We start from the raw sequence: 27,850 nt of genomic DNA, 5'->3' as shown, positions 1-27,850 counted from the left end.
TCTGTTCTAAAGCCTGGAAAGAACTCTGAAATTTCAAGATTTCCTGTAACACACAAAGAGCAAAAATCATGTCACCGTGTCAAATGCAGACAGCCTAGGAAACAGGCCCACCAAGGAATTATTGATCATCCCTTCACACGTCCTCAATAAGATCCTGGTCTGAGCCCTAACCACTACGTGCCAACTGACACATGCTGAGGTGAAATGTGCTGCCTGCTCATGGCATCCAGCACTACAATGAGCCATTTGTGAGAGCTCTGCACAACTCCACACTCTCAGTAGCACACTTCTTTAAAGCAGAAATATTTGACTTTATCTTATATATATATATATATATATGTGTGTGTGTGTGTGTGTGTTTGTCTGTGTGTGTGTGTGTGTGTATATATAAATATACACACACACACACACGCAGGTTCTGAAGGGCTGGGAAAAAAAAAACCACAATCTGTAGGTTGTTGTACAGCTGGTTGGAGCTTGCCTTGCTCAGTAACTTTTGCAGAGTTATTTAGGAATAGCCCAAGGTCCCTGGGGTCCTATGGACCCTGAAACTGAGACTTGCTGTAGTAAGGCTTTTACAGGAAGGGCTGTCATGGGCTGCCTGAATGACAGAGGTTTCCAGTGCCAGGGTTAGTCAGTCTCTGGCTGTAAGCACCTCTGAATAAACCCATCGGCACTGACAGCCATGAGAGGTGCTCAAGCATGACACTTGAGCATGAGCCTGCCTATAAGCACCAGAAGAGCACTGGTGGAAAGAGAATTCCTCCCATGCACCAGCTGTGGGGAAGCAGAGCCCCGAGCTCCTGCAGTGGGCCCCAGCCCAGTGCCCCCCACTCCCTGAGAGATCACAAGGGCCCATTTACCCCAAGATATGAAATTTGTGTTTTTTCTTTATAGTGCTTTAATGAAACCCTGTTTATTCTAGGCTTTTAATTCTTTCCATCTATTATGTTTAGACAACTCATTAACAATCATTTGTTATCATTAGACTTCAATTTTAAGCTCCTTTTCCCAGAGGAGGCAATGCTGTGCTTTTAAACATATTTGCATCATAAACAATTTTGGGGCCCTGCATGCCATATATTACCCTGGCCTTTCCTCCCTCTTACCAGCCTTCTGCTTACCCACACCTGGAGACACCAAAAGAGCCTTGCTAGAATTTGTCCTGGCCCAAGGCTGTGCCTGACCTGCCAGACCTGCAGAGGGCTGTGCACCAGGACAGCAGACTGGTGTGCTGATAGCAAGCTCTTGGAGCCCAGGTCATGTAATGGTGAGCTGCTCTTTCCACTGGGATTAATGACTACATGCTGCAGCTGAATTAATTAGAGCCTGTTAAAGATATCGTGCTAGCCTGGGATAATTCGTGGGCCTCATTCTGCTCATTTATGGTTGTTCAGCTCCACTGAATTTAGTGAAGTCATTCCTGATTTGCAGCAGGGTCCCCCGCATGCATGCTGGATAAGCACTACGTCACAGTCTGCATTCACTGACAGCTCCCAGAGGGCAAAAATCTGATCCCTGTTATGTCCTGTAAATCCAGATCAACATTCACTGATGCTGCAAGGCATCCCTTGGATTGGATATGGACTGGCAGCGTGGGCTGCATGAGGAAATGTGCTTTGGCACAAGAGAGGCCCCTTAAGTTGTGCAGAAAGTAGGAAAGGAGAAACAAGGAAGGGAAAGGGAACTGACTTTTGCCTGGACACTTAAATTAAGAAGAAATAAAAAAGAAATCACTAACCTGTTCGGTTTTTTTTTTAGTGTCTCAATCTCCAAAGCTCATTTCAAATTACACTGAAGAATGCCATGTCCACTCATTCCATCACACTGGTGAGCAATCTGAGGACACATCATTTTGAAAGAAGTTTATGTCTTATTAATGACATAGCTAGATCATCTGTCAGTGCCAAGCCTTTTGCCGGTGTAATAGGGTTGTTGTTGCTGCCCTGATGTGCTGAGATTTTGCTTTTTAATGCTCATCTGGTAATGCACACTTTGAGGATGTGCACTCTTCACTGGCAGCGCAAAAGAAAACTGCTGCACAAAGGCCTCAGTTCTGCACTTCTGCACAGCTCCATGCCAGTGCTCACCCTGGAAGTCTTGAAGGCCATTCACAAGCCTGTCACCTACTGAAAGCCCCTGCACCACCAAGTGCAAAGAAGGCATTGCACTCAGCCAAATTTTGCTGGGTACAGTGCAAAGTGTTTTACCTTTGCCCAGAGCTGACTAAGTTTGGATTGTCAGTTATCAGCTGATGCAGAATTTGGTCAGTCCTACAAACACAGGGGAGCAGCAAGCTGGAGCATGACACCTTCTACAGGTGAATGGTTGTAGCTTAAATGAAGATGAAAACTCTGTACATAATGTCACAGACAGTTAATGGAGTTTTACACTTCTGATGAATTCTTCAGCCTATACTAAAGATGATCACAGCTGTGTGCTGGGCTCCTCTCCACTATGAGAGCATATAAATTTACAGTTGCAAGAGTTTGCTCCCTTCTCTAAGGCCTGGAACATGCTTTGGCAGGAGCTGAGAACTGTCAGCTAGAAGCAGTTGTAGCTGGAAGTGCCCAGAGCTTGGATTTCAAGAAAGATGCTATAGATGATGCTTGCAAGCAAGGCTCCACCTTGCATGCTAAGTACATTCTTGTAATTTTCTATCCTTCCTGTTGTTATTCTGATCCAATTAAAGTCACTGTGATTAAGTGAAAAGTCATGATTGGCTAATTGGATTTGGGAAGGCAGAACACCCATCAGGGGCCAGGTTTAATTTAGGTTTTCTTAAAATTTCTAAAGTCAGGCAGGCTGACTTTACTGGCAGGCTAGAAGGGGCAAGCTCCATCCTTGGATAGCTCCAGCTCAGAGAAAAGGGATTAGTCAGTTGCTGAGCAAGCTCCCTGCTGCCTGGTGTCCATGGAGCTTTCCAATTCCAATGCCTGAGTCAGAGTCCTCCTATTTTTGGAATGTGCCTCTCACAATACTCTTGCATGGATCTCCCACATGCCCTAAGTCTTTTGTTCCCAGTTTGGTATTGCACCATTCACCATCTCTCCTGCTTCCTCTCAATATCAGCACAGTTCCCTTCCTAAAATACTTTCTCCCATGTTTTTGAGAAGGGTACTCTTATGCAACTCATGTACATGGTTGGACCTGCATGAAACATATCAGCACACGAAACACTTCTTCAAATACTGAATGGCCAATTCCACCCAAGTGCCCTACGTCCAGACCAAACAGATCTCCCTAATCATGCAGTGACACAAATAAGATAAGAGCAATTTTCACAAATACTTGAAAGGGAACAGAAGCCTATCTGTGAAAGTTCCATTACAAGGCATTCAAAAATTGTATGCCATTTCAGCTAAAAACAGAAAGTTCACTTAAAGTCAGTAAAATATTTTATATCATCATACATTGAGTACCTTCTGAATTTCAAGTTTCTAATACATTCCCAGGATGTTTACTCTGATTTACTACACACTTTGAACATACAAGCAGCACTGAAAAGATAATGAACTAGAAGGACAGCTGACACTCATCTGCTCACCTGATTCTAAGAGCTGGGATCTTCAGAAACTCATTAGTTTTCAAGAAACTTGCAATAAAAGTAAGAGTTAATAACACCTCCACCCAAACATAAAATAAGCCATTTGTAAGTCGGTACTAACCAAGAAATGTATCTTGATGATATTAACAAAAGTGATTTGAATAGAATTTAGATTCACAGTGTCAGATTTTTTTTTTAAATAAGGCCTGAACATTTAAAAAAAAATATCTCAAGTATCACAGACCTTATATCTCAAACAAGACTTTTAAGATCACTGAGCATATTATGATATCTACATATTAATAGCAATAAATATCTGCAGCATCAAATGCTAGAAGAAGGATCACTTGAACAATGGTCTGGACTTGCTTCTCCTCCTGTTGAAACTGAAGGAATGGAGAGGATCAGGAAAGAAATGGAATCCTTCTCACGTATCTGTTGCCTTTTTTTTTTTCCTCCTGCTGTACCGAGTTGAAATCCAGTCTGCTAGTCAGATATTTGGCCACAGCAGTCCAAGGCAGTAGAGGTGCTCTATGGGGTTGACTTTCTAATGAAGAAGGCCAGGAAGAGAGCACAAAAGACACTCATGTCAGAATAAAGTATGCAAGTGACTTTATCTTGCTCCCAGAAGCAGGACTTGGTTTAGGAAACCACATATAAAATGAGAGACTGATGTCAGAATTTGAGCATAGACTGGCCCAAGCGAAGGAGAATTTCTGAATGTAGGCAAGGTTAGCAAACATTTTGTTTTCAAAAATCAGACAATTCCCAACAAAGCAGCAGTTATTTGAGAAACAGGTATACCTTCCTTACACTGCTCAGCCTTTTGGCTTTTTTCTCAATGAAATAGTATTTTTACATTTCCACCTGTGGTGGAAATATGTTCCCTGCCCCAATATTCCTAAACCCCTCAAGGATTTTTTCAAGGCTCATTTCAGCCAAGTCTGATTTTCGCAAGCCTACCCCTTCCACCCAAGGATGCTGCTGTCAAAAAATCTTTAATATCATCTACGCTTTTATGCAAAAGTCTAACACATGCTTCCCTGTGGCCTTGGCAGTATTGGACCGCAAGCCAGAGATTGCCAGGATCCAGGTTCCCAGCCCCTCCTGATCTTGGCATTGACTGCCTTTCAGAACCTGGCCCCTGAGGCCTCGCAGTTGGCTCTCAGAAAGGAAAAGGGCCCCTCCTTAAAATCACAGTCCGTGCAAGTTTGTGTCTTCCATGAAAATTAACATGCTGGACAGCAGATGGGACAAACACATGCTAGAGGCCAGATCCTCACACTGGTTACATCAGCATCATCTGCAAACTTGAGAGAACAAGGGCAAACAATGGAACTAGAGCAATTTACCCAAGCAGTAGATTTGGCCTCCTGCTGACCAACAGTTTGGATTTTCAGGCAGGTTGAGAGATTGTGTGTGTGTGAGAGTGAGAGAGAGACTATTGTTGAAAATACCAGTTACTACAAAGCCTTCGTAAGAGGACCCGTGCTGTGACAGTTTCATATCTTGGTACCACTTTGCCAAGCAACGGGCTCCACAACCACTGCAGCAGCCCGTGGTTATAGAGCTGACTTAATTTTCCTTTTTCTGTTCCCAGTGCCCGATTTCCACCTCCTAAAATGCTTGCAGATGGTGCAAATAAGCGTAGGTGCAATCTCATGGAAATTTCTGGCAGCATCCTGCAAAACAGTATTGCCTGTAGTATTCAGACAGAGCACAGAAGATGTGTGACACTTTGCAAATAGAATACATTTTCCCTGAAAAGCCTTTACCTTTTTGAACAGAAGACCCAGATCCTGAATCAGTTCTGTCCCCATTCAGCCTTCCTCTTGATTCTCAGCCTCATTGATTTGAGGATGCTTATTCTCACTTACCATTTTTCTGTCATACCTTTTCTTTGACCACCCTCAAAGACAGAAGGAACCTTCACCTTGTGGTTCTGAGACCTCCTTTTCTCCTCAAGTTTCTACACATTCTTCTCCTTGGGATACAATGCCTTCAGTTACTTCTGCTCAAGTTACACACAAATACTGTCCATTTCTTCCTTTGCACTTTTCCAAGGGAATTGGCACCAACGTCCTTAGGATGCTGTAAAAACTCTAGCTGGACAGTAGGAGCAGCAGCAATTATCTGCCTAGATAGTCAGACCTGATAGACAAGCTTAGATTTCTGACAACAGTGAGCTCAGAGTAAGCATCTCTGGTTTTGGATCCTCTGCTAGGAATAGCACAGAGAGTTCCGTGCTCCCAGGTCAAACGTGTCTCTTTCATGGACAGGCCCTCTGGACACATCTGGTGCATTATCAAATTAATTTCCATTGAGCTTGATCCAGTGTTCATTAAAGTCAATGGTGACATTTTCTGGGTCATGTTGGAGGTCCAGTAATGCTCTACACCTTCCCATATGTAATCATTTAATTACCTCCCACTAATTACCTCTGCAGGGAGCTTTAAGATGTTAAGTCTGCAACATCTCTTTCTTATGTCTCCTGGATCAGGCCCAGGAGGAGACTGGCCTGGCCTGCGTTACAGGAAGGGTTCTGCAGACACCTCACTCATCCACAAGAGACTCAACAGCAAGCAAAGGGGAAACGTATTTATCATTACTTCTCTTGATCAGGATGCATTTCCTAAAGCACTCCTTGGAGCACAAAATTCTGGCTGCACGTGTATGTACATGCATGCCTGTATGCATTTCCAATCCCAAAGGTCAAAGAGGACTGTTACTCTAAAAACAATAAGGCTCTTAGCTCAACTTCGAGGAAGACGCAAAAGCAAATGATCAGAGAGAGAGAAAGCAAGAGAGACAGAGATAAAGAGAAAAAACCAAGGGGAACATGATTTTCTATCAACAAAACAGCAGGGACGAATTCTAGTTCATCTCATCGGAAACGTCTCCTTCGTGTGCAAACAGCGCCTGGAGCCAGCACTAATCTCCCAGATTAAAGCCTTTTAATAGCAATTAGTCCTCTCCATGCACTAACCCACTGGACACTCCACTGCATATTTGGGAGAGGGGGGAGGCTGGAGGGAGTGTCACCAAGAGTTTAACTCATAATTGCCCTGATGCTCATCTCCCACACATACATTTGCACACAGGCCAGGAGGCCATGGCAGTGCATCCTGTTTGGATCACAGCTGAAAATAAAACCACAACAGCTAGATCTGAATGTTGTCTGTGTAAACAGTTGGCTGAGCAGGATCAAGCACAAATGCAGGAGGTGGGACTTCAGAATGACACCATGGCAAGCCAGAAGCATTAGCCAGCCAGTCAGAAACACTGACCTACCAGCAGCTCAGAGGGCTGCCCCAGCTGGCAACAAGGGACAGCCACAGGCAACAGGATGTCCTTAGCACTACCTTCATGCTACCAGCCTGCTGAAGCAGTCTTGGTCCTCCCTAGGATGCTTTCCTCCATCTCTGGAGAATAGGACAAGAGATTCTTTCTTTAATTGTTTTTGGTTGGTTCACCTCCGTATCCCATCCAAGGCCTTTGTGACCGCTCTGCAAGTGCTTACAGTAAACACGAGCTGGTGCCCCATCTGGGACTGGCAGAGGGAGCAGCTCCCACCTCCTGCATGGGATTTGAAGGAGCCAGATTGCTGCACCAAAGAAATCCTGGTCCTATAGAAAAGGACCTCAGACTGCATACCAGCCCCCATTAATAAGATGAGCAGCTTGGCTGAAATGGCTGAGGGACGGAACAGGAAAGTAGAAGACACTGGTGCGAAACAGCCGTCTCTGCACAGATACTCCAAACTTCCCAAATGGCAAGCCAAGCAGAATTTCTTGGAAGGAGCCACATCAGCTGCCCTTCGAACCATTAGAGCACACAAACAGGACAGAGAAAAACCTTCCACGAGGTGACTATAAGAAGAGGAGGGAAAAGGACCCAAGCCATTATTATAATCTCTGCCATGAGCAGTGGGAGCTGCCAGAGCCCCTGCACAACCCAGCGGTGCCCCCCACCCCCTAACACACACACACACACACACACACACACACACACACACACCATCCATAGGGGTAGTGCAATTACTATTCAGGCTGGGGGCTGAAGATAGTCTCCTGGCCCTTCTTCTAATGTAAGGTTATTGTAATTGATATGAAGGTAATTGATAATGTGTTACGGTGAATAATGTCTTCAATTTTCTGCTAAATCCCATTTTTGTAGCCATCTGGGCTCCTCCAACTGCCCCCCTGGGACGCAGAGTAATAGATAGTAATTATTCTCAAGTCATTTACTTTTTCAAAGTGTTTAGTGCTTATCTGTTTTACAATTAAAATGGAAACGACCCTGATTCACTTCCTTTCTTTTTTATTTAAATAGCATTCACACACACACACACACACACACTCTCTACACCCACTGGAGCCTGGAGGGTGTGTGTCTGTACGTGAGCGCGTGTGCATTTTGTTGTTGCATGGAACACACAGGAAAGAGGTACGTGGTCCATTCTACACCTTCACTGTCACACAGTGAGAGTACAATCACACAACAATCAAAGAAATACAAACTGTGTTCTTTCCCCCCTGCTTGTCCCCATGGTGATGCTCAGAGCGAATGCCTCAAAATACCCCCAGAGAAACAGCCCTGGGAAGTGATGCATAAAGTGCACAAGTTAACAGTGCACCACCTCACCACCACCCACCCCAGAAACACACCACAAAACACCCTTACCTGACTGATGTTTGGGGACTGCTCGTTTCCACAGGCTCTGCCTCTGCTCAACTGTGAGTGCACGAAGTGGCACAATTCCACAGCAGCACTTGAAGCTGTATGAAGACAAACCTGCAAATTGTAAAACACACCACAGTTACAGGATGAAAAGTACAGCTGGCCATAAAAACGCAGAGACTCAAATTAATACACAATATTAATCAGAATACACGTGAGTAAACTAAGGCAAGCCAGTCAGTGCACTATCACTGAAAAGCTTGCTTTGTACAGCAGCAAGGGGCGTCTCGAGATGAGATCCCAACCTCCCTGTCATTAGCAGAACCCCTTTGGGTTCTACCTCAGCTGGGGGTGTGCTTGGTGAGATGGAAAGGAAGGTAGGAGGTACTTCTGGGCCTCCCCCCCCTCCCAGTATAACACTAGAATGTTGCTTTGCTACCAGACAGAAGAGACAAGGCCTTTGAGCAGGAATATTCTGTTGTTCTTTTGTTTAAGTTTGTAACTGTTTGGGGCTGTTGAGTTGTTGGGTTTTTTCCTCCTCTCTCTCCGTTTCCTTTTTAATTCTTTTTAATGACTTTCCCCGATGCAATCGGCAGAGGACTGTGCAGTGACTGCTTCCCCCTGCTGAGAGGGAAACAAGACTGAGGGAAAAGGGCACCAAGGGACCTGTTCACATCCTCTATTCATCTCTGCCAGCCCCAGTTCCCCAATGACTAGCCCCACACAGCTGGGCTGCCTGGAGCTAGCATGGAGCAAAGCAGAACCCGAGCCAGGAGAAGCTCAGCTGGCACCATGGGGCCCAAAGGCAGCAGGCACACCAAAGCAAGCCAGGGCATTCCAACCATGAGCACAGCCTGTACAATCCTGATGCAGGGGCAGAGGTATGGAAATACAGGTAGTTGTTTGCACAGAGCTTGAGACTCCCACACTACTTAGAGACACCCTAGTTCAGGCACTGCCATCCTTTGTTCCAGCTCCCCAGGTTCCAACCTGAAAATGAGCTTGGTTGAATCCAGATGGCTCTTCCTCCACCTGCTCCCTGGTAGTTGGCCACATTGCACATCAGGGAGCAGAGTGGCTGGCTGGGCAGGCCAGAGCGTAAGGGGGAAGCACTCTGCAAGGAAGCAAAGTTTGCTCCATTTGCCCAGTGCCTTCTCACATGGGCTCCATCTCAGCCAGCTGCAGGGAGTGCCTCACGTTGGCAAAACAGCCTCTACACTGCATTGCACATGGGACAGCCCTGGAAAAGCAGCTGCTGCCATAGCAGGCTCTCCTGATTTCCAGGCTGCTGCTAACGAGCCATGCATATGCCAGGGTCACAGAGAGGGGGAAAGCACAGGGCTGCTGGTAGGTCGGTCTGGAACAGAGGAGCTGATGTGGTGAAAGAGCCATGAGCTTATTGCACTGCTCACCTCCAGGGGATACCTGTCCCAAGGATCTCTCCCCATCATTGCCAGTTTAATCTTCAATCAAAGAAGAGATGTGATCTGTAACACCACATAATAGTTTGATAATCAGTCATCTTCCAACCGGGAAGCTTTAAGCATTTTGCATCAGGTAGGACAACTTTAGCTAGGTTTGCTTTCCGCTGGGGGAATCCATACACTGCACTACATGTTTTCACCAATTCAGGAGGTTTTATATTGGAGGAAAAAAGAAAACCTCAAACTGTCCCCCCTCCTTAGATATTTTTTTGTAAGGAAAAACAAACAGTCATGTATTACAACAAGATGTAGTAGGTACAATAAGAAATAGAGCCAGCTTGTGGCCAGTGCTACAAAAATTCTATTTATATAAGTACACACACACCACTGGAGATCAGAGTCTTCAAATTTGAGTAATCTTACAGTGAACGTACTGCCTCAACCTGCCCACAAGACAGTTCAGCTCTAAAATGGAAAGCTTTCTGATAGCCTTCCAACAAGCTGGGGATCAACCTACACAAGCTGAAGCACCACTATAAAGTGGGAGAATGTACAAATTCCTCTGGAATTCCCACTGCCCTGTCAGTTTCCAGGCTGATGAGAAGGATAGAGAGAAATGAAGAAATGAAGGCTGGGAAGAAAAGCTTCAAGAACCCCTCTGTGCTGCTTTGTTGAGACAAATACATCCAGACAATTCTCAGCTGATGTATGTTCTGAAACACCCCCAGACAAGGTTCCAATAGGTACATGGGCAACCTTTACTGGTGTTTCCATGGTCTGTGACTTAGCAAGGGCTTTCTACTACCTAGTCTCCTCCATTACATACAAACCTACTTCTTTCTGCTTATTAGCAGGTGGGCACAGCAAATAGTTGTTCACCTTTTTGTTGACATCATCCCTTTACACTCTGGGAAACTGGATTTTACAGCTTTCTCTCCTGCATTCCCTTAAAGATGTTTCTTAACCTTTCCTCACAGGACCCAGTTTCCAGCTCCATGCACACTCCTTGGTCTTCTCAACTGACACGCTCCAAAGGACCAGTACAGACCTGGAAGCATGGCACCCTGTGCTAGACAGGACTCCACTGCAGGATGACAGAGAGCTGTGGGAATCTTATGTCTTAGCAGTGAACCTAGCATTAATATATACCAGACCCAAACACGTTCTTTCTGTAAGAGTACAGCACTACCAATTCACAGTGCTTGTAATCTGCCCTCACTTTGCAGTGCCCCAGTTACTCCTTTGCTTAGTCACGCCTTTGCACCTACTGAATTTTACTTGTCCAGTTTTAGTTTATTTCCTTAGCATATCAAACTACATTATAACCCTATATTCCAATGGATTTGCAGCTTCCTTTCAGCTTTCTATCTCCTGCAGACTGTATATGGTGGTTTCCATTTCATTATCAAAATGACCAAAACAACCATTGATCAGAAGTAGACCTAGGCCAAACCCCTGCAAAAACTCCTTCCTTTCTCAAGGGATAATTATGTCACACATTAGGACCATATTGTATCCAGACAGCAGTAATCAACATAAGTTGGAACCAGAGCTGTGTTGAGGAATGATTCACCTATATCCTGAATGAGTTCAAAGCAGATATTAATGTGAGGAGAGTGGGTGAAAAATCAAGTAGAGGTTCAGCTGAGCATGACTGAGAACTGGAAATTGGTCTTCAGCTCAAGCTGGGGGGAAAAAAAAAAAAAAAAAAGGGGGAAATCCCAGGACTACACTTACAGATGAAAAACTTGTTGACTGCCATTCCCTTTCTGGCCTAATGGACTGGAAGAGAGGAACAGAGAGAATTTGAAACTCTCAGCAGATTGCTTCCAGGTCTGGCTTTTCTCTTGCAGCATGTGTGGATGCCAAGCAGCAGCGGGGGATAATCAGAGTGGTTAGAAGATGTGCTTTCCTTCTGCTCTGTCATTCCAGAGTACTTCATCCTCGTGAAGAAAACCAGGAATAAGATTTGAGGTCATTAAAATAAGAAAAATAGAAAGTGAAATTTGGAAAAGCTGGAGTATTTTAAAAAAATGGTTGAAAAGTATTTTTTTAACATAAAAATAAGACACTGTGCTTGTCAGAAGCTTTTTTTTAACATCTTAGATACAAAATAAATTTTTCATTTTAAGATGTGCTAGAAATTTTAGAGAAATCCTCTATAGAAGTGATTCACTTTAATAGCTAGATGCTTAGCTAGCAAACCAGACTCATAGGAGACTGGGGAAGAAAGGAGGAAAAAAAAGAAGCAAGTATGAAAGTTCCTCTGCAAGTGACACTACCCTGCTTGCTGGATTATATTTACCAGTTAGTCTTCCCCTTGACATGCAATGCATTCTCTAGGTCTCCTACAGGAGTTTCAGGGTTGCAAATTGACAGACTGTTCTATGTGCAAGGCCAAAACAATTACATCCAGGTAAGAAGTACACAAACTCAGAGTTGCACAACAGACCTGTCCAGAGGGAACAGATAGACAATAGCAGCACAAAAGCTCCTTGAACAAAGCAGCAGGGAGATCTGGCACATACCATAGTGTTGATACCATTTGGCTGATAGCCAGAGTGTCCATGAGCCTAACAGCCCTGGTCCAGGCAGCACAACAGCTCACAGCCACAAAAGACAGGTTTGCTGAGGCTCTGAGAAGCCAGATAACACGTCCTTCCATTACAAAGCAGGATGAACTAAAAATAAAATATTACCAGGACCTACTACTTTTGTAAGTGCCAAAAAGCAGAAGGTAGAGAAAACAAATGTAAGAATATATGCATTGATCCAATATATAGACAGCAGGGAAACTACCTGTCTCGACTTACCAGTGGCATAGGTCTATCTAGGGTTTGACAACTTAAAGAAATTCCACTCAATTTCAGCTCTCTGAAACCAAGATTTCTCTTCTTACATTTTTCCATAGATCAAAGAAATTTCCAGAGGATTTTTAGACTTTTAACATAGAATGAAAAATTAAGAGTTGCCAAATAAATAAAACAAGTAACATTTCAATTGACCCAACTTAGTCAGTAGATTGGTCTGGCCTGAAATCCCTCTCTAAAATTTTTTCCTGAAGTACTGTAGAAAAATATCCTTATAAAGCCCCCAGTAAAAAAGCCACCTGCTCTCACAGGTGCTCTCTCAACTTATTTGCCACAAAGGAAGCCAGAAGAACACATACCAAAGGGAACAACATGGAAATGCTGAAACACAGCGAGACTGCACGCTTAGTGTCCCTGCACAGGCCTCCAAAACAAATAGAAAGGATCACACTTCTTGCTGGAAACCACGTTTCAGCGTGTTACATGCTCCCCATGATGTAGTTATGTAAGATCAGGTTATGTACCTTGCTCACCATATTCAACTTCCCCATTCTGAAATCTTACCCCAGATCAGTCAGAAAGAAGCACAAACCAGTTGCTCCCTAAGAGATGAGGAATCAGGAGCTGAGCACAACACTCATAGGCAGGGCAGGGACCTCACCAGCCAGGACCCAGCCCCACAGCAACCAAATAGGTTGAATGCCCAGGCCAAGCATAAATAGAGCCTGGGGGGCTCGTCAGCAAAAGGTGTGGATGGAGGCTCCAGGTGAGACTGGTCAGGACCATTAAGGTCCAATAGAACACTCAGGGCCCTAGGAAGCCCTTTGATAAACTTTACTAGGGTTCCAGATGAAACTCAGCATGGATTAGGAAGCCCAAAGAGCTTGTTCATTTGCTAGATCAAGGCCCATTTCTTGCAGTCTAGATATGTACCCTGGGAAGTTCAAGGAAGTTCCAGAAGCTGGTCATAAGTTGTCCAGCTTTGATCACCAGACAATCCCTTTCCTTGTTTGTTGGTTTCCACAACCTAACAAATGGGCTAATCATACTGACTCATTTTATGTGATGCTGTCAGAGTTACATTTCCTTAAGACCATTTTAAGCAGAATTGAATGATAATCTTACATGCCAAACTGTCCCCACATGGTCTACTCTACCAGAGGTGAAAATCTTGACAATACTACTTGCATCTTCATTCTAGTGGAAGGGACAAGATGTAAGGGAAATTGAAACAAACTGCATCAGAGAATTGATGTTCCAGCCATGCCTGATTTCAACTACTTCCACTGCAGTACCTCAATGCTGAAGGAAGAGCAAACAGCATGAACACAAACTCAGTCTCTGACAAATGTTAAGACCAGTGCAAATCCTTAGAGCCATGTCCAGCTCTGGAACAACATTCATGGCCCCACTGGATGAGTATGACTCAAGTTCTCTCCCTCTGGAGCAGAATGCAGCCCGTATTGTTCCTGGGAGCAAATCCAAGCATGCAGCCAAAGGCCACACCTTCAGTCCAATGTCATTCAGTGACAGCAGTGGTCAGCACTAGGGGCACTGCGCTGAGGTCAGCTGAGGTTAGGCAGTAGCTGAGACACGCCAGGTCCCCCTCCCCTGCCAAAGGCTGCACACGTCTCTGCCCTCCGTCCCAAGGCAGGACAGCTGCAGAAGTCAAGATCTTCCTCAGTCCCTTTTCTTGACCTCCGTCCTCCTCCACAGCCCATGTAGCGCTGGACACTGCCCATCTACCTGCAGCAGCCAGGTAGGCACCTCTATTCCCTGCTGCCTCTCCCAGGCTCACTCCATGTGCAGCCAGGCAAGCCTGCTGCAGGGTGAGGCAGGTCATGTAGAACCCGGGGCGGGGGCCGAACCGCATCTCCCCAAGATGACTTCAGCTGCATTCCAGCGAGCCTGGCAACCTCCCGCACACACAAATAAAAGGAAATGAAAAACTCGGCAACAAAGAAACTGGCAGGGAAGCCACAGAGGCACACAGGAACGGGAAACGAGATTAAACACAGGCTCAAGAGCCCCAGCGTGCTGAGCCTTCCTCTCTAAAGCCTCCCTTTAACTTTGATGGGGGGGCACAGGAGTCTTCTTTTCACTTGAAAGGGCAAGAGGAGGGGCTGGATAAAAGGGATCCAGCATTATCCGGAATTGAGAGCACAAGAACATGCTACAGAGCTTAAAAAAAAAGTAAAAAAAAAGAAGTTAAGTACAGACACCCTGCTACCCTGCATATCTTCCCTGGTGGAAATCAGGAGCTGGGATCTGAATCTGGGCAGAGAAGAGATCAAAGTGGAGCCGTTCCAGGAGGAAGCCTAATAAAACTTAATGCAAAGTAGTTTGGTGAATCTTCTCCTCAATTTCCACTTCTTTTTTTTCCATCTATTTAGCTATAGGAAATGGATAACTGAAACCCTGCAATTTCTAATGGGAGACACTAAACTATATTAATAAATACACACTACCTAAGAGTCCATCCCGATACATTAGGCTGTATGACCATGTTTATATGCATTAGGATAACTATGGTGCTTAGACTTCTAACTGTCAGTGGAACTATTTAGATCAGTTTGTTGCAATACTAAATTGGATTTCACCTGTAGCATATTCTCCAGAATCTGCATACGCTCTGAATAAATCTGTTAAGACCAATTCAGAGCCCTGTGCTCTGTTCATCATTAGTTCCATGCTTTCCCATATGGAGTATATATGTTGTGGAGATGCCTGATCATGGAAGTAACACAACTACCTTGCTTTTCATGAGGTTGTGGGCGCCCCATCCCTGGAAGCATTCAAGGCAGGCTGGATGTGGATCTGGGCAGCCTGGTCTAGTGGTTGGTGACCCTGCACGTGGCAGGGGGTTGAAACTAGATGATCTTTGAAGTTCTTTTCAACCCAGGCCATTTTATGATTTTATGATTCTATTATTCATGCATTGTCAACCCTCAGACACTGAAGTGGGGAAGAAAACAACCTTTCCCATCAAAATAAAGCAAATAGGGAAAAAACAGAGCCCACAAGCCCTTCTCTCCAGAAGAGAAAGGACAGACAGTCACAGCAGTGCAAGACGATGGGCAAGGAATTAGCAGTAGGCATGAGAACAGCCCCAGACAGCTGTTTCTCCGAAGCTATAGTCTGAATCATGGATAAGATAGTTTCCTGTCCTGCAGTACCCTTGGATGTCAATGGGATTGTTGGCAGAGAGCTGAATTCACCCCTTCCAGATGCACATTTATCACGCACTTGCAATACAATCTTCGTGCATGTTCTTTAAAGAATCATAGCAGGTAGCAACAAAATGTCAAGGAGGGTCACAAGAATCAGAAGCCCTGTCTCAAGTCTGAGTGTTTGGGCTGTACTACCCATAGTTTATACTGGTGTAGCAGAACTCCAGAGTTACCTTGTACCATCCTGGGAGCAAACACTATCCTGGGAGCACTATCTCCCATGGATACAAAGTCATCTCAGTTCAAGAACAGCCTAGGCTGCTAGATGCCCGAGTACTTACGTATCACCAACCATCTTAGCAGGTGGACTGGCATCATTTATCACAGAATCACAGAATCACAGAACGGCCAGGGTTGGAAGGGACCTCAAGGATCATGAATCTCCAACCCCCCTGCCACACACAGGGCCACCAACCATCCCACCTAATGCTAGACCAGACTGCCCAGGGCCCCATCCAATCTGGCCTTGAACACCTCCAGGGATGGGGCATCCACAACCTCTCTGGGCAGCCTGTTCCAGTACCTCACCACTCTCTCTGTAAAGAACTTCCCCCTGACGTCCAACCTAAATCTCCCTTCCCTCAGCTTAAAACCATTTCCCCTTGTCCTGCTGTCACTCACCCTTTCAAAGAGTTGATTCCCCTCCTGCTACAACAGGGAAGAGGACTAGGACTGAGGCAGTAAGATCTCCTTGGACTTGAATGCAGCAGTTCTGCCAGTCTCCTCCACCATCTGACTCTGAGGGTCAGAACCAGTACCACAAATGGGGATCCCTATTAAGAAAAAAAGACGTGTCCTGGGCATACTTGCCCAATGATAAAAAAAAAAAACAAAGTGCTAGCAAAGTTTAAAGTACCTTGCTATTTTGCACAACGGGATAGGAGGGGAGACTTGGTCAGATGTCTGTATGTCCTGATTCAAGGGGTGGATAACAGGTCTTTATTCACATTCAATGTCATTGATTGGTTCATATGGCATGGTAGAGGTGACACTCTCTCCAAGGTTTTTGAGGTCTACACCCAAGCTTCTATTGCTGAAAAGAAGGGGGGGAGGGGAGAAGGAGAGGAGCAGAGTTTTAAACTCATATCTAGTTCTGTGGGAAACAGCATTCAACAACCATTCTCAAACTTTCTTTTAAAAGTTCACTCACAAAATACATGCTTGTTCTTTGGAATCCTTTAATGCCAATCACTGGGCAAAGGACTTCAAACCAAAGGGCCTGGTTCCCAGCTATATAAACACAACAGGTCCCAAGGGAGTTTTACAGTGAATCCACGGACAGGGAATTTATTTGGAAAGTTCAAGTAGTGGGTTAGTCTTTTCAAGACTTTATGAAGTGATCAGTGTAGATCTGGGACACTTCATTTCTGCCACTGTGTTTCTGGGAAGCCACTAATCTGTTCTGGATCGGAACCTCCCAAAATGCAGAAGTGGAAAATGGTCCTCTGTGCTCTAGGCTTGGCTCTTAAGCCTGTTTTGCCCAGATCCCCAAGGGAACTCTCATCCATAGCAAGTCAAGTGACACTCTGTATTCCCACCGTCACTCACCAGAACCAGATGTGGTGCTGAGTCCACCTTCATTGTCCCACCCTCAGTATTAATTACCTATGGAATGGAGCGCAGGGCATAAAAGAGGAGGAGCTGGGCCCTATATACAGCTTACAAGGTATTGGGGCTGAGCTCCAAAACACTCAGTCTTCCTTTCAGGAAAACACCTCCCATCACCAAGGAGGGTAGCTCTTCTGCTCCCACCTCTCCAGCCTCCGCAGCATGTACAAGCAGCCAGATGGGCTGAGAGCAGGGACCACCTTGTTCGTGACAGCTTCTAGCCCACTAAATATCTCATTTAATCTGCAAAAACACCAACCTAAAATTGAGCTCTCTGGCCTGGAAAAAGGATGCTATTGGAGATGTCCTGGCAAGGCCATGTGGCAGTGCCATGGCATCACATTTCTGTCCTCATAGATGCGAGCTGCAATCTGACTCCACTCAGAGAGAACATTAACTACACCTCTTTATTATTGAGAAGAAATTTATTGGAGACATCCCTCCCTCTCTCCAGCTTCTCCTTTACCTTCGCGGAAAAGTAAACATTTAATTTTTTTTGTTGTTAATAGATTTAATGTTCATTTGTCGGTAGCCTAGGGGCAGGAACGCGTGACATTTCAAATAATTGTTGTTTCGGGGGTATCCTCTGGAGGAAAATGCTGCAAAAGTGTGGAGAAGATTTAAGTAAATTACTGTGTCAGCTTCTATTTATTCCTTACATGATTGCCAGAGGCAGGGCTGCGAGATAACCATTAGAGGCCCAGCCATAAAACAGGGAAGCAGAATTTCAAAAAGCCGGAGTGCCATTACTGGAAAGTTAGTGTGTAACATGTTAAATTATCCCCAAAGTAGGGGGAGGCAGAAATGGGGGGAGGCACGTGTCTAAGAGTGAGAGAGAAGGAAAAGAGAAAAAGAGAGGGACTATGTGAGTAAAAGGAATTGCACCATGGGGAATAAATAAAATACTAGATAGCTAGACAGACAGACAGACAGACAAAGAGGTAAATAGGAAAAGAATGAACGAAGACCAGGGCACTCCTTGAGTCCATCTCTGAGAGCCTGCCATGGAACACAGTGTTCAGTGCAGGCCTAGTCCCCTACAACTTTGTTGCTCTCACATCTCTGGGATACAACCAAATGCTCTAAAGAAAGTCCAGTTTCCTGCCCATCGAGATTTCTTGGCTGCTTTCTTTACTTTTCACCATTACTTGCCTCCAAAATGTACTTGTATGACCGCCATCCCAGTAATGGGGAGTGTTCAGTTCAGTCTGATGCTGCTGTGTAAAGCTCCAATTCAAGCATGACAGCACAGCTTTGACCTCATATACAGGCATTTGTGGTTCTGTCAGATAAGGTATTTGCACCATGAAAAAGCAGCAAAGGCAGGAAGAATTGTAAAAAATTCTGCACATTCAATACACTATCCCCAGAACCAATGCCAAGAAGCACAGAGCCAATACATTTCCTGGGAGCAGACTGCTTTCACGTGGGTATGGGGCTGGGAAGAGCAGAACTAGACACCAAGATGCTGACTGAGCCCATGGATCAGCACAGGCCAGAGTCAAGGAGGTATGTCAGGACCCAGGACACCGGTTCTTATCTGTCCTATCTTGGCTTTTGTTTGCCTGGCTGATATGCTGAACTCTCTGAAGTTTACTGCACTGTGCATGGAGGCTGGAGATTTGTGGGAAGGCCTGCCTTTCCACCTGACATGATCAGCTTCATTCTTTCCCTCATCAGCTGTTTCCCATTTCCCACCTGTGAGATTGGGACAGCATGACACCTGAAGGACCAGTGAAGGGGACAGGAAGCCCCAGCTCTGCTCAAGACTTCGAAGCAAGATGATGCTCAGGCTGGAAGTTAAGCAAGTCCTGAAAACAAAAGGAAAGATGTTTGCCAGGGAAGAATGGGAAATGCTCAAGTTCTGACACTGAAGCTAAAGGAAAGGAACAAGAACCAGCTCATTAGTCACAGTGGGCTGTAGGAGAAGCCAAAGAGCATCAGGAGGTTGTATGTGCCATGTGCAGGACTGTTGTTGAAGTGTCCACCACAGCAGAACAACCCTATGGCCCTCTGCTGTAATCAGGCCTGGCTCTTCCAGTGCTCTCACAGCTCAGCCATCCTTTGGCTCCCCACATCACCCTCCTTGTCAGATCCATTTGTGCTGCTCTGACCAGTCCCCGCCTGTCCCACTCCACCCTCCCCCCATCAGTTTCCTCCAGTTCTGTTTATTATCCGTGCTCTGGAGCTGGGCATTGCCCTCTGACTCATTGCTCAGAAGCTGCCTGGTTCTTCTTTTCTTTCACTGTAATTTATTTACATCACGGAAAACAATTAAGTTCCAAAAAGTCTTATTTATCCCACAGATCTGGTTTTATCTTCCTTAGCATCACTCTCCATTTGTTCCTGCTATTGCTTCATTTTTTCTCACTCTTTTCCTCAAAGCAAGTGCAGCTGTGTGGGAGCCAAGGGGCTGACAAACTGTAGCCCCAGTTTCTCCAAGACAACAGCTCTTCTCCCACTTCTCACCCAGGAGGATGAGAGTCCAGGCACACGCTCAACAATAAATAACCAGGGAGATTTTTCATTTTTTTTAAATTTTAACGACTCACGAGGAAGACTTGCTGGTTAAATCATTGCTAACTCTCAACCTCCTCAATATTTCTTTGCTAATAGACTTCAGGTTTAATTGAAGGATCTTCTCTGGACTCTGTCTAAGGCACCATTTTCTCTTTAACCCCACCGCTCACAGCCTCACAAAAGCCAATCCATTAAGGGTCTTCATTAGTTTGAGCACCAGCCAACCACCCAAGCGGCAAAGGTCAAACACAGTCACCTGTCACAACATGGCAGTAAAACTACTAATTGTATGGGAACAAATGAGATAAAAAGATGGTACTATTATGCTATTTGATTTATTTTGTTTCCAAAGAGTCATTTAAGTCTAATTTACTTTGCAAGCTATAGAGTGGGCCTGTGTGGATACAAAATCCTGGTGTGAACAAATGTGGGCGTGTGCATGTACGTGTGTGCACCTCTCTCACACATGCTTATACATGGTAAACACATACAGGGGTCTGAAATGCAATCTAGGGAACTATAAAGTCATGGCACCATAAAGACTTAGATTTAACTCTCCAGGCAGGCAGAACATCACACCGGGATGGCTCTGTTGTAGTGGCACAGACTTACACCAGCCCTCCTGCTGCCAGATCAGTTGGCCATGCACGTTTCCTCAGCATCCCAGCTGCAATGGCAGAGGCCGAGGCAGCCAGAGCAAGGTCCCATTTTGGAAGGGCATTTGCTTTGGAAACCTGTTTTTTTTTTTTTTTTTTTTTTTTCCTCAGGAGGAGAAAATGGCCCACATGCCCTCTGGTGGACAAATGCCATTTTGCAGCTCTGGGATCCAAATGGAAAGCAGCAAGTGGCCATATTTGTAGGCACAAAAAGAAGTCATCTCCCTGAAACGCTTTTAAAAGCTTGCTTGCTCTCCAGCTTGTCCTAGCAATCATGATCTCAGCACATCTTTGACTGCCAACTGAAAAAATATCTGACCTTTCTAAGGCACAAAAAACACAGTCCATCCTCACTTCTTCATTGTAGGTGCTAAATCAACGTAGCCATCTTCACCAACAGGTTCCATTATCACATGAGGGTATCATTTTTTCCTAGAAGACATAAATTGTACTTACCCTGGAATAAAGACCTTCTTGTTCAAACACAGGACCCACTCTCAAGCTGCACAGCCATCCTTCGGCATATCATACTAAACATCAGCCAAGATCAGAACAAAAGTTTCCTTTAAAAGTTTCCTTTAAAAATGCTGATCACAACTTTGATATTGAATATACATTGCAAGAAATTCTATAAGTAGAATTAATATAGTCAAAGGTCTTTCAAAGAACAGATTTCTTGATGTTCATGCATTAGGATCAACTGTTTCAGGACAATGGAGGGAAGAAATTGAGGGTCACAAGCTCCAGAAACATACAAATACATGAAGACATAACCACCTTACTGCAATGACAGAACATCCTTCTACACATACAACAGTGTGGTATGATGCATAGCTAGACTTGATGGGTAGACTTGTTGGGAGAATGTTAATATTTCCAACAAGGCAGTAATGTCATTAATGCTTTTCTTTGAAGTTTTTCAATCATCTCTGTTCATCAGTGAGTCATGCAGATCATCAGAATCAATACTTCTTATTACACATTGCATAGACAATAAACGCTCACAATCCGAAAGGAAAAACGTTCACTTAGAAACATTTCAGAGCATTATGAAGGCTATTTTTATATGCCTAATTGCACAGGCACGCACTATAAACCCAACTGAACAGAGGTATAGAAAACTAACACTGGGAATAAAGAACGGAAAGACAGTTCCTGGGTGAATATAGTGAGGAAAGAACACGATGAAGATGAAGGCAGATGGCTGCACCATCACTTCCAGTGCACATAGCAGCAGGAACTACCCAGTAGAAAATATAGCTAAGATATCAGTGAGATCTGGCTGTAGGGGGATGAAGTTTCTCTCTTCCAGTAGTAAGAACGTTTCTGTACACTCCTGGCTTCCTCGGCTGCGTTGGCCCATATGGCCCAGTCATTCAGACATGGCTGCCTCCAAGGGAGCCAGGGTCACGCCTGTCAGCCTCAATCAAATGTGTCCTTGTGTTCACTCCAGCAAGCAGATTAAGGAAGACTTAACTTGTTCTTGGCATTATGGGAGATCACATGGGCATCTGTGAAACATGAAGAGCAATACATGCCATCCTCTCCTGTTCTGGCTCTCTGAAGGTGCAGAGATCTTCTTGGCCCAGGTTATCACTTCCTACTGGAAACAGGGAGTAGTTTGAGCACAGCTTCACGCTAATGGTGAGCATTTAAATTAGCCAAAACTGCCATTAGGGACCTGGCTTGTCCCTGACCCCTTTTTTTTCACCACCCCACTTTCACTTTGTTCCCACCTCACTCCCTACCTCCCTCAGTGCTGACATCAGCCATACAATACGGCTTGTCTTCAGCAGTCATCAGCATGTTACAGAGGATCCCACCAGCCCAAACTCATTAGCTCTTAGCTAACAAAGGGCTCATGAGGAAAATGTATTCCCTCAGCCTGTATTTAGACAAAGACATTTCCAATCATGAGTGAGAAACAGACTCCACCAAGCTTGTGCATCATCACGGCTACCAGCAGGACCCCACAGTGGAGCTGATTTCTGAGAGAAAGGGAAAATTAGAAGTTTTCCTCTGGCAGTGGATCATTTGCACCATGTGAACATAATCCAACCAGCTCTAAATGTGCTCCAGATATGTAAGAGGAAGGGGAAAGGAAGAGGATGATAAGAGTGTTAAAACATTTTCCCCTTTTATTTTTATACAAATGTTACATTAAACACACCTTTTCTTATATCAAAATTTGGAAAATAATATACCATACAAGGCTTCCCGAGACCTTTTCCCCCATTCCCTAGATATTCTCCTAATAGGAGAGAGTAAGCAGCATTTCACAGCTCCAGCAGAGTCCAAATTAGTTTTTCTGGCAACCAAATGCAGTGTCTACTCCACTATGCACACACACACACACACACATCACTGCCTACAGCACGAACAGATCCTGCCTGAAGTGCAAAGCCAAGGAACCAGAAGGATTCAATGCCAGAATTAAAACTGCCTTGTAGTGTTAAAGCTCCCCAACAAACATGGCTTGCTATAACATTCAATTACACAACTATATTTTCAAGAAAATGGGTCTTTAATCTAGGGCTGAGGATGGTGTTCCCTTAATAAATGGCTCTGCCCTTCTTTTATTTTCTCGTTGTTTACTGTTAGGTGTTATGCACTATGCTCACTGCTGAAGACAAAACTGTAGATTTCTTTCTCTTTCTTTCTCTCTTTTCTGGTGCTCATCATAAGAGTGGCTGAGTGCTCTTCTGAGTTGAATTCACTTATCTTCAAAAAATGGGACTTGTTATTTCCATTTTACAGAAAAGAAATTGAGGCATGTGGGAACAAAGATCCAAAGGCATCTAATTCATTTTGGAAACCTATATTTGCAGCGTACTCAGGCCATTCTGTGCAAGCACCACAGTTCCAATTATATTCAATAGTGACATCTATGAATCAAAGCCACACCACAGGATGAAGCAGAGGATAGCACGACTCTAAAACTCAATGAGTTATTACTAGGGCAAAGTAAATTCCAACAACTCTTTGAAAATCCCTTTTGAATAATGATGAGATGAGCATTTCTCCTCCAGCAGAAGACTGGAGACTCATTGCAAGTTCCGTAAGTAAGGAAAGAGAGGCCCTAAGGATGAGCCTCTTTCTCTCTGCTCCATGCCTGGGCATAGCCAGGTTAAGCAATGACTACAACAGGAATTCTATTTAAAAATGTTTGTGATCAAAGACTTCTCTATAAGGAAATATAGGCAGAAAGACATAGCAGAAGTGACTACATATTCACCCCAGTACTGCTCAGTGCAATGTGAAGAAATAAAAATGCTGTCTTAATACAATTGTGACTATTTTCATTCTGTGGAAAAGAAGAAATAAGACACCCTTAGCTTGCTTTTCCAAAGCATAAGAAAATTACATAGTGCCCTCACTAAATAAATAAATAAATAAATAAATCCAAACTGAAAAAGAGCAGGCACCACACTGTCAAGAATAATTGGCTGTGCAAACACAATTTAGGAGGCAGCAGATTTGCAGAACAGTATCTTGGAGTGATGATGAATCACATCCATGAGTCAACCATGTCAAGCTTTTCAGGAAAAAAAGCAGCTAAGACACTAGGATTATGAATAGCAGTGTCCTTTGCAAAACATATGAATTACTCTTCTCACTGTAATCTGTCCCAAAAAGGCCACCTTTGGTGGGCTTCTTACCATATGGGGCCATTTATGCAACATGCACATTCACTCAGGACTTTGAGTACTGATGAGTGGCAAACAAATGATCAGACATCTCTGAAGACGAAAGGAAAGGGAAGGCCAAAAGAACTGGAATTGCTTAATTGAGAAAAAACAAAAAAAAAAACAAAAAAAACCAAGCAGATGACAGGAGTTTGCTAATAGGTGAAAGAGGGAGCAGTAACTTTTTTTCCATGTCACTGACAGGTACAAAAAAAAAAAAAAGAAGTTATGGGCTTTGATTGCAAGAACAACAACAACAAAAGATACTTATTTTAGACACTGGGAAGAAAATTAGAGGAGTAAGCAGTCTTATAGCTTTGCCCAGAGAGAAGAGGATGACTTCACTGGAGGTTTCTGAGGACAGATTAGGCAAACATCTGTATGAAATTGCTCAGGAAACCATGATCTTCTCATGGGAAGAGAGGTATAGGCTAAAGATCTCCTGAATAAAGCTCAGTTCTCATTAATTTTCAACACTGTGATCCAGAGTGGGGAATGCCAGTTTTGCTCAGAGAAACAATACGACATTCTTTAAAATGATGTTTTCCCAAAAATATTTAAGTTAGTTAATAAACGAAAAGCTTCAACTGAGCAAACATCCATCCCACAAGACTTGAGACTGTGTGGTTAATATTGGACAATATCATAAGCAACAGGAAATAGGAACTGATAAAGGAAAGTTTGGGCAGGTCCAAACAACAGCTGGTATTTCCAGTCTTCTTTGTAATTCAAGAGAGTTGTATGGATTGAAGGAGCAGTCACTTGTGGAGCCGATGGGAAAGTCCTGGAACTACTTGTTTTATGCAGAAATAGGAATGGACACAAACTCCAGTTCAGGGCCAGTTCATCCCAGCGGCCTCCTTATCTCTAACCTGACCTTGGTTATATCTCAGTGGTCTGCTTGCATCCACCGGCTCTCCGCAGACCACGGGCTCTCTGACGCAGCACACCGCCCAAAAGCTCACGGGGCACCTCCTCTCGTCCCCGTGGCCCAAGGGACGTCCCTTCGCTGCGGCCGGCGCCCTGAGGCACGCCAAGACCCCGACTCGCTCCTCCGCCACCCGGCTTCCTCCCGCACATCCAGCGAGGGCGGCGGCGCCTTCAGCACCGCGGAGAGCGGCAGGCCGCCCTGCAGCAGGCAGCGCCCGGCCCTGCTGGGACGGCTGTGCGCGCTGACCCGTCCGCCGGGAAGGCGGAGAAACCGGCAGAGCCCGTGGCGCAAGCAGGCTTACCTCAGCCGGGCTGAAACCTGTTCCGAAGAACCTTTTAAATCCTAACGATAATGGATTCAGAAATGGCGCTCTAAATTATAGTTTAACCTTGCACCGATTTTTTCATCTAGAATTATTGTATTAAATACAGGTGTTCCTACCATTCATTGTCTCGGGGAAAAAAAATCTAACTTCATGTTGCTGTAGGGGAATGCTCTAGCATCGTTTTGCTCCTATGGTAAATGGCACCAGGTCATTAACCGGGCTAGTTAAGCAGCTCACCAATTTGCTAGTCATCCTGCCAACCAGAAAACCAGCTTGTTATCTGGGCAATCAGATGATTACATTTTACATTTTCAAATAACCCTTAACTAGCAAGAACTAATTGATGTCCATAACATCCCAGTGAACTACAAATGCTCCCATCCTACAGCTATGGAAACTGAGGCAAAGAGCTTCATACTGAGCCACAAAACACAGTCAGGACAAGGAAGAGCTAAAGCAGACTCCTGGTTCCCAGCCCTGTATTTGCTCCACTCTCAGGAAACACATGAAGGATGCTTCTACACAATCATCAACTAAACCATCAGTCAGCCTAATAATTAGCTAATTAATTAGCAGCCACTCAAAGCAGATTCATTTACTCATGGCCCCACCTAACATAGTACTAGCAGGAAAGTTGGATGGGGGGATCTAAACAAGGAATGGTATAGCAGAGCTTCACCCAGCACTAGGCCCTGGTCCACAAACAAGCAGAGAAGCGTGGTTGGCTTTGGTGCCTACCACTGTGGCCGAATATTGACAGCAAGAAGGGAATCTCCCAACAGAAAATAGGAGAAAGCAGAAAACACTGGGCATTTCATCCAGGGTGGCCAGGGAATACCAAGGCCCAGCATGACTCACCCAAGCAGTCTAGAATCAGAAAGCAGCTGCCATGAAAAATCAAAAGGTCTGTAATGCATGAGGAAGATTATGTTTGCAGGTAAAGCATTCAGCAAAGATATTTTATGAAGGACACAAAACTGTTATTTTTATTATTGTTGTTGTTATTTATTGCTATTATTATTATTAACTTTTAGGCTCATAGGGAAAAAATTAGTCATATCTTCAAGACTATTCTATCAACTCACCAACAGCCCTCAAACAACCAGCTAAAATTTTTTGGGTCTCTTTAGCATGGAGTAAATAGGAAATAACAGTTGAACTTATATTTAAAGCTAACTTAGGTACTTAGCCAATGCCATCAAGGATTGAAAGACAAAGTGGTAGGAGGCACTGGAAAAAGGTAAATTTTAAACCTGATTAAAAAAAAAAAAGAGAGAGAAAGTGAAAAATAGCCTTGTGGATATCTTCATATAAAATTTTTTTCAACATTTGTGCAACTCCCTGCACAAATTAACTTAATCAATTATTTTCCTCCTACCAAAACAAAATGCTTCCTTCAAGCATTTTGATCAGCCTTGAAGATGCAAGCACAGGCTCATAAAAGATGATGAAACTATGCCTTAACCATTTGCAGTCCAGTAGCTGAGCTCTGAAACCCTTTTTTAGCCTCTGAATCGCAGAGAAGTGGTACAAAGGTGCGAGCCAGTCCTTGTTGCCCACCAGCTGGGGCAAGCTGCAAGTGGGGCTCTCGAGCAGGTACGTGGGCTTAGCTAATGAGACATAACTTTTTATACTGAGATGCACTTAGAGCAGTGACACCAAGTATTTGCTTTAGGCTTACCCCTCATGCTAATGCCATTAAAATGGTGTGGCTCAGCAGTTTCCAAAGGGATTATCACGAGCCTCCATTTGAGGAACTCCTCATCTGACCAGCCTCTGAGCTGCAACTTATTCTGCAGAGTGGTGTCAGGCTCGCCAAGTGCCAAGCAGGGTCAACCCCACTCAAAACCACCATTCTCCTTAGGGAAAATCCTCAGCCTGTTTTGCAAAAGATAGTAGAAAAAAAACATCAATATAGATCCCCTCCCCTCTCCAGCCCACAGAAGCACTCAACAGTCTCACGGGAAGCCCAGCAAAGTCCCTGCACCCCCAAGGCCCACGGAGCTGCGTGTCCACGGTGCACAAGGAGCAGGCTCACAGGGAGCTGAGAAGCATGAAGTGGCCTCCTGCAGCAGAAAAACCTGTGTGAGGATATGTGAAAAATAACCCTGACTCGCTAATCCTAGCTGTGAGCAAACAATTAGCAGGAAGCAGAGGCAAACAGGAAAGCTGATTTAATTATGTGACACTGATACAGCCAGTGAACTGGAGGGGAGGGAAGGGGGGGAGGTGGGGAGGGCTGGGGATGTGGGGTCAAAACAGTTTGTAAAAATCTGTTTCACAAAAGCTGTTGTTCCCCTCGGGGCAGAGAGAGATTACCGTGGCTCAGTGTCTATCAAACACGGGAAGAGAATAGGGCCAGGGGCAATGAGACAGCTTCCGAGTATGAAGGGCCCTTCTTCTTCTCCGCAGCAACCAGCAGCCTGCCAAAGA

The 27,850-nt window shown here is 44.6% G+C and overlaps 1 long non-coding RNA gene across 2 annotated transcripts in view; it reads right to left on the bottom strand.

Annotated features, from left to right (window-relative positions):
- Window positions 1-27,850, bottom strand: part of LOC116234478 (uncharacterized) — a 317,267-nt gene that overhangs the window by 33,749 nt on the left and 255,668 nt on the right. For both annotated transcript variants that reach the window (XR_016468783.1, XR_016468784.1), the window contains exon 4: window positions 8,231-8,341. This is a non-coding gene — a long non-coding RNA (uncharacterized LOC116234478). The remainder of the gene's footprint in view (window positions 1-8,230; window positions 8,342-27,850) is intronic.

The sequence above is a fragment of the Phasianus colchicus genome, chromosome 8, assembly GCF_987193195.1.
Source record: "Phasianus colchicus chromosome 8, bPhaCol1.hap1.1, whole genome shotgun sequence".
Classification (NCBI taxonomy): Eukaryota; Metazoa; Chordata; class Aves; order Galliformes; family Phasianidae; genus Phasianus; species Phasianus colchicus.
The sequence above is the reverse complement of the archived record's forward strand: the minus strand, read 5'-3'. Positions and strand labels throughout refer to the sequence as shown.